The following is a 7,365-nucleotide window of genomic DNA, read 5'->3' on the forward strand; positions in this document are numbered from 1 at the left end:
AAAGAAAAATCTAAAATCTTAAACAGCTAATATTTAATTTACACATTCTCTGAACCAAACACTGGCCTAAGAACTTTCTATGATTTCTCTTCTTGAATTCCTACCACAACCCCATGGGAGTGAATGTCCAATATAAGATACATATGAGGTAGCTACTAACATTTTCTTCTTTTACAGATGCTAAAAAAAGTCAGCCAGTCACCCTAGGATGTAAACCTGGACTGAAAAACCTGAATCTGTCCAACTCTGGGATCTTCACTCCCACCACAAGGCAGCCCCATGTCCCCCCAGTTGGACTGGGAAAGGAATTGAAGATGCATGCAAGTTAAAAGATCCACAGTGAAAAGGATCAGGAGGTGAAAACTTTCAGTTCCTGAGAGTTTGAGGAAAGATTGCAGATAGGAGAGAGAGTAAGATGTAATTCATTAGTGAGAAAGGATCCCATAATTGCTCAAAACAAACTCACAGGAAAATATTTTCCAAATCAACCTGATGTCAGTAAATTGGCTTTGCTGCACAGTGGGCAAGAGGACCCAGGACCAGTTTGGTAACAGCTTGCCCCCTTTCTTCCTGGCAGGCATATCACCCATGAATACTCCCAATTAACCTCTGAAAGCAACTTTCTACCTCAGAGTCTGTTTCTAGTGAATCCAATCTAACACAACCCTCAGGTATATTTAATAATGAATACTGCATGCAAATGCTGAATATATGAATACTGTCAGATATTATTTCACTGTAAAGCAGTCACAAAATAGAAATTTAGAATAAATATAAGTTGAAGTTCTAATATTTTCTTTCCACATCTCAATGAGCTATCTTTTGCAACCTCCCCCTCTACCCTCATGCTTACTGAATTGAACTTGGGTCTACTCCCCCAATGCTCAGCAAAGCCAATCTACAGACACCAGTTTGTGAAGAAAAGTATGGCATTTATTGCAGGCACCAAGCAGGGAGTACAGGCAACTAATACTCAAAAGACTCGAACTCCTCAATGGCTTTCAGGGAGGGGCTTTTAAAGACAGTGTGAAGGAGAGGGTTGTGGGGGTATGCATCAGCTCAGGCTCAGTTCTCTAACTAGTTGATGGTAAGGTAACAGCGTGGTGTCACAGAGGTCAACATTATCAATCCTCAGGCTCCAGCCAGGATGGGAGTTATGTGCTCATGATCATCATGGAGTTAGCTTCCTCCACTTAGTGGGAGTTTTAGTATCTGCAGAACAACTTAGCAATGTACATCAGACCTATCTTTACCTGTGAAACAGAACGGAGAGTCCTTGTGACTGATTTATTATTTAATTTCTGGCTACTCTCTTGCTTGACTATCCTGTCTTTGTTTCTGCAGTCTTTAATTCCCCAAATGTTAACTGCTAGGGCCTGTTCTTTGTTCTACATGGAGGGCCCAGGAGGCTAAGGTATTTCCATAGCCTTTTTTCCGCATCAACAGTAAGCAGGAACACAGAGGGGTCATCACTGGGAAGGCTCCTAAAAGGACCTGCTTAATTTTGTGCACACATGTGCACACACACACACACACACACACACGCACAGGAGACCATTCTTATTCAATAAATAAGTACGAGATTTTATCTTAAGTGTCATGGAGAATGTAAACATGATCCTACAGTGTAACTGGGAAGAAATAAATAAATAACCAATATACAGGACCATGAAGAGAGGAATCTAGGAACATGTGTGGCAACATATAAGAGGCAGAGACACCAAGTACCCTGGGTTGTCCATGAGGCTGATGCTACTCCAGTTGAGGGAATCATGAAAGGATCCCTAAAGGAAATTAGATAAAAGGGGGTAGGAGTATTTCTAAAGGAAGAGATAAGGATGAAAGGTAGGCATGAAGGTGGGAAAGAAGATAGAAGAGGAGGGTCCAAGAGAGATTTGGAAGGTGAAGTGCAATGAGCCTTCAAGTGTATAGGTTTACATTGGAAAGAAGTGGAAGATATCACTGGACAAGGGGTGGAGACAGCCTCCAACTAGTAGGGATAATCCTAATGTAAGACTGCAGAGTGTGGCAAAGCCAGTAAAAGATTTGGAGGAGTTGAGTGTAAGTCTTTAAGGAAGATGAGTTTGGTAGTAACATGCAAGAAAGTGGATAGAAACTGTACCCAGAGTACAGAGAATTTAGCACTAGAAGGAAAATAGATTAGAGACAGTTCACTGAAGAACTAGGGGACATGAATAAGAATAGAAAGAACATATTTGTAGAAAAGATGCCACAGAGGAAAATCTAGATCATCTGGAGAATAAGGAAAAATACTCAGGGACTGGGTTCCCCGTTATAGCAATTTATAGGATTATGGTGTCAGGCGAGTGTATGCTTCTTGGTTCTTGTCTCGTCACAACAATGATTTGGAGTGATGGACATTTAAGCCCTCGGCGCATCACAGCTCTCGGGTCTTGAACAAACCGTGTCATAGCTCTTAGACAAATCAGTGTTACAGCTCTATTTTATTTAGAAGATAGCAGGAGAACCAATCCTCGGAGAAGAGAAGAGAGTGGAGGAGTGCAGCACTGCATGCGGGGGGCAGGGGTGGGGCAGAGGAGGGGAGAGAGAGAGAGCGCGCACCCTTGGCTCCTCCTTTTATATGTTTTCTTCCCCCTGGGCCTGCCCAATGCAAATTAGGCTCAGCTAGGAGTGCTGTTTTACCTGAAGTCCTCTCTCCGGTCCTCAGACCTTTCTTTGACCTTCCTTTGTTCTATTTTCCCAGGCTTTTCCCTTCCTTGTCTTTTAGCCATTGCCATTTTGGACTCCTTTCCCCTATTCTAACTACCTAACAATGGTATCACCCAATATGAGGACATCAGGAAGGATTAACTCTGGAGAAAACAATGAGGTCTTTGTTCTGACATTTTGACTTTAGGGTGATAATGGGACCCTAATAGGGTGGAAATATTTAATAGGTACACACATAAGGCTGGAATCTAGAGAAAGGTTAGGCCAGAACTAGATATACAATACATTTCAAAGCCATCTGAATAGCCATCCTATTTGAGTTCTTGATAGGGGATGAGTTTCTTGGAGTAAGATTCACATGGAGCCAGAGTCTCAGAGAATGAAAGAGGGAGACAGATCTGAAGTAGGGAAGGGAGGGTTAGAAGGTGAGGAGGAAGAGACTCTCAAAGCAAGCACAAGAACATTGTTAAGGTACTGAAAGCTGCAGAAAGCCCAGGAAGAATGAGCAGAAACCATCAGGTGGATTACTAGGAACTTATAATTATTTTTAAGAGAACAGTTTCAGTCGATTTACAGGGAGGAAGCAGAGAGGTACAATGAGTTGTATACAGCTTTCTTTATTTAAATTTTTTTTCATTTTATATTGGAGTATAATTCATTTATGATGTTGTGTTAGCATCAGATGTACAGGAAAGTGATTTAAGTACATATATCCATTCTTTTTCAGATTCTCTTCCCATATAGATTATTACAGAGTACTGAGTATAGGTTCCTGTGCTACAGAGTATGTCCCTGTTGATTATCTGTTTTATATATTTTGTTTAGTCCCTAGGTCCTATCTGACTCTTTGCAACCCCATGGAATGTAGCCTGCCAGGCTCCTCTTTCCAGGGGATTTCCATTTCCAAGAATATTGGAGTGGATTTCCATTTCATTCTCCAATTGTATATATAGTGGTGTATATACATTAATCCCAACCTCCTAATTTATCCATTCCCCTACCTTTTCCCTTTGGCAACATATATTCAGAGAAAACCATACTTGGAAAAGACATATACACCTCAATGTTCATTGTAGCACAATTTGCAATAGTCAAGACATGTAAGGAATCTAGTCATCCACTGACAGATGAATGGGTAAAGAAGATGTGGTCCATATATATAATGGAGTGTTACTCAGCCATAAAAAGAATGAAATAATGCCATTTGCAGCAACATGGAAGGACCTAGAGATTATTATACTAAGTTAAGAAAGGCAGACAGAGAAAGACAAATATCATATGATATCACTTCTATGTGAAATCTAAAAAAAGAAAAATGATACAAATGAACTTATTTACAAAGCGGGGACAGCTTTCAAGTTTGGCTATGAATACAGTGAAAAAGAATGTGGTACGAGGGAGTGACAGAGACACAGAAAGGGCATTTTCAAGACTGGGAGGATATGGCCAAGGAAGAGGGAGGATATGAAGGTCCTAGAGAGAGAAAGAGTGGTGGTGGGCTGATCAGTTGGAGGCAAAGTCAGCCAGAGCATGGAGGGAGGAAGGGTGCCTTGAAGATAGGATCTCCATCATCTGAATCAACTGAAGGTGAAGAATGTGGATGGAGAAGTGGGCCCTGAAGATCTGCTCTGAGTTTTCCCAATATTTGTTGGATTTACACAAATTCCACTCTCTGGGAAAGAGAGCTACTGCTATGGACGCACACACATGCTACAGGGACCAGCTCCCACTGAAACCTAAGTAAGTCATTCTCAAAGGGGGATCCAGTTTGGCAGCTGGTTGTAGATGGGAAATTAGATTTCTGGCTCCCTGAGTCTCCTTCATTTAAAAACATTGTTGTCAACCTTCCACTGGTATAAATGCCACCTTCCCTCGCTCTTGTCCATTAGCAAGACTAGAGTCCTATGACTTTGGCTGAGGAAGGAGAGGAAGCCTTGTCTTTCTCTTGCCCTCTAGGGAGAGCACAGCCAATCCTGTCCTGATATGAAGGAGAAAATCCAGTTCTTGAGACCTGGCTGGGTTCCATACTGTCTCTAGCAAACACTTCCTGCAAAGCCACATCATAGAGGGTTGATTGGTGCTGTATCTGTCAGACTGTTTAAGCACACTTCTCCTTTATTACATTCACAGATATGTTGGGATGGGCTAGAGCTGACTCAGGTAGAGTCAAATCTAGAGATCTAGACAGAGCAAAAGGAAACAGCCAATAGATACAGAATAAAGGATGTTCCGAGACCAAGATACCATCTGGCAGAAAATGCAAGATGAGGAATGAAATGGGACTCTAGAGCAGAAGATCCAGAATCAAATCTGGCCTTTTGCCTTGGTAGTTGTGTGACCTTGAGCCAGTAAGCTGCCTGTTTCATGCATCAGTGTCCTCATTGTCAAGGAATGGTTAATAATGCCTATGCCGAAGGCAAATTCTGAGGACTGGAAGGGAGATCACCTAATACGTAGTCATTAATGTTGGTGGAGGGGAAGAGACAGCCAAGGAAAACATGAAGAAGATGCCATGGGAAAGTGGAATTTTGCTGGGTGGAACAGGAAAGCCAGAGGAAAGAAAGAAAAGAAAGACATCCTTTTCCCCAAAATTTAGGGTAGGCAAGCATACATTTGATGTGTAGGAAGCAGTAGGAAAATCCAATGAAGTGCCCAGAAGTATGGAAAAATATGCCCAAAGATGGTCATGGCAACAGATAATAGAACACAACTGGAGGTTCTGAGATCTCTGGCTTCATTGCTTTTAAATAATTTGTAAGCTGTTAAATTATTTGTAAATGGCTGAGACAACAAAAGTGTTTTGGTGCCTGCGTACATGTGTATTTGGCAAATGCACCACAGCTTTCTGAAGGAGGGCAGGATGCAGGCAGAGAGGTCTAAGAGGAAGAGTACAGCTTTCCAGATGTGTGGCCCCCAGGCCACAAAAGACAGTGTAGCCACGAGGAGCAAGGAGAGACAGGGAACAGAAGCACCTCGATTCAAGCTGAGGAATATGTCTTGGTTATGAACCTCAAAGAACTTGAGAGACAATGAGTCACCACATCCTATTTAATATGCGCCAAAAACTGGGAACAAAATCAATTCAGCAGTGGAAACTGGCCGGTTACCTGGAGAATCATGAAGCGAGAAATGCTTCTTATTCAAAAAGCAGCTGATGTTATTCTCCAAAAGCCAGGCACAGGCAAAAAAAAAGAGGCAATTAAAGTTTTCTTTGCCCTCTGGAGACTCCTGTGAACTCTTTGGCTAACTGAATCCCATAATTTACTGAAACCACTGCTAATATATTTCACTTATAACAGACCATGGACCCCTCCAACAGTGGGCATGGCTTAACCCTCAGACACACAGGCATACAGACACTTACCAGGTTACACACATATGAGCAACCCATGCACCTATAGATTTGCTAAGAATATGCTTTGGAAAGATTGGGGGGAATTTGGAATACACTGAAAGCAGACAAAACAAAGGGCCCTCTCTTCCAATTTATTACACCATATCCTTTCTTCCCCATTTTTGTGAATGTCCTCAGTTCAGTTCAGTCGCTCAGTCGTATCCGACTCTCTGTGACCCCATGAATCGCAGCACACCAGGGCTCCCTGTCCATCACCAACTGCCCAAATTCACTCAAACTCAAGTCCATCGAGTTGGTGATGCCATCCAGCCATCTCATCCTCTGTCATCCCCTTCTCCTCCTGCCCCTAATCCCTCCCAGCATCAGAGTCTTTTCCAATGAGTCAACTCTTCGCATGAGGTGGCCAAAGGACTGGAGTTTCAGCTTTAGCATCATTCCCTCCAAAGAAATCCCAGGGCTGATCTTCATAATGGACTGGTTGGATCTCCTTGCTGTCCAATGGACTCTCAAGAGTCTTCTCCAACACCCACAGTTCAAAAGCATCAATTCTTCGGTGCTCAGCTTTCTTCACAGTCCAACTCTCGCATCCATACATGACCACAGGAAAAACCATAGCCTTGACTAGACAGGCCTTTGTTGGCAAAGTAATGTTTCTGCTTTTGAATATGCTATCTAGGTTGGTCATAACTTTCCTTCCAAGGAGGAAGCGTCTTTTAATTTCATGGCTGCAATCACCATCTGCAGTGATTTGGGAGCCCAGAAAAATAAAGTCTGACACTGTGTCCACTGTTTCCCCATCTATTTCCCATGAAGTGATGGGACCAGATGCCATGATCTTCATTTTCTGAATGTTGAGCTTTAAGCCAACTTTTTCACTCTCCTCTTTCACTTTCATCAAGAGGCTTTTTAGTTCCTCTTCACTTCTGCCATAAGGGTGGTATCATCTGCTTATCTGAGGTTATTGATATTTCTCCTGGCAATCTTGATTCCAGCTTGTGCTTCCTCCAGCACAGCGTTTCTCATGATGTACTCTGCATATAAGTTAAACAAGCAGGGTGACAGTATACAGCCTTGACGTACTCCTTTTCCTATTTGGAACCAGTCTGTTGTTCCATGTCCAGTTCTAACTGTTGCTTCCTGACCTGCATACAGGTTTCTCAAGAAGCAGGTTAGGTGGTCTGGTATTCCCATCTCTTGAAGGATTTTCCACAGTTTGTTGTGATCCACACAGTCAAAGGCTTTAGCATAGTCAATAAAGCAGAAATAGATGTTTTTCTGGAACTCTCATGCTTTTTCCATGATCCAGTGAATGTTGGCAA

Source organism: Ovis aries, chromosome 8 (assembly GCF_016772045.2).
Source record: "Ovis aries strain OAR_USU_Benz2616 breed Rambouillet chromosome 8, ARS-UI_Ramb_v3.0, whole genome shotgun sequence".
NCBI classification, from domain to species: Eukaryota; Metazoa; Chordata; class Mammalia; order Artiodactyla; family Bovidae; genus Ovis; species Ovis aries.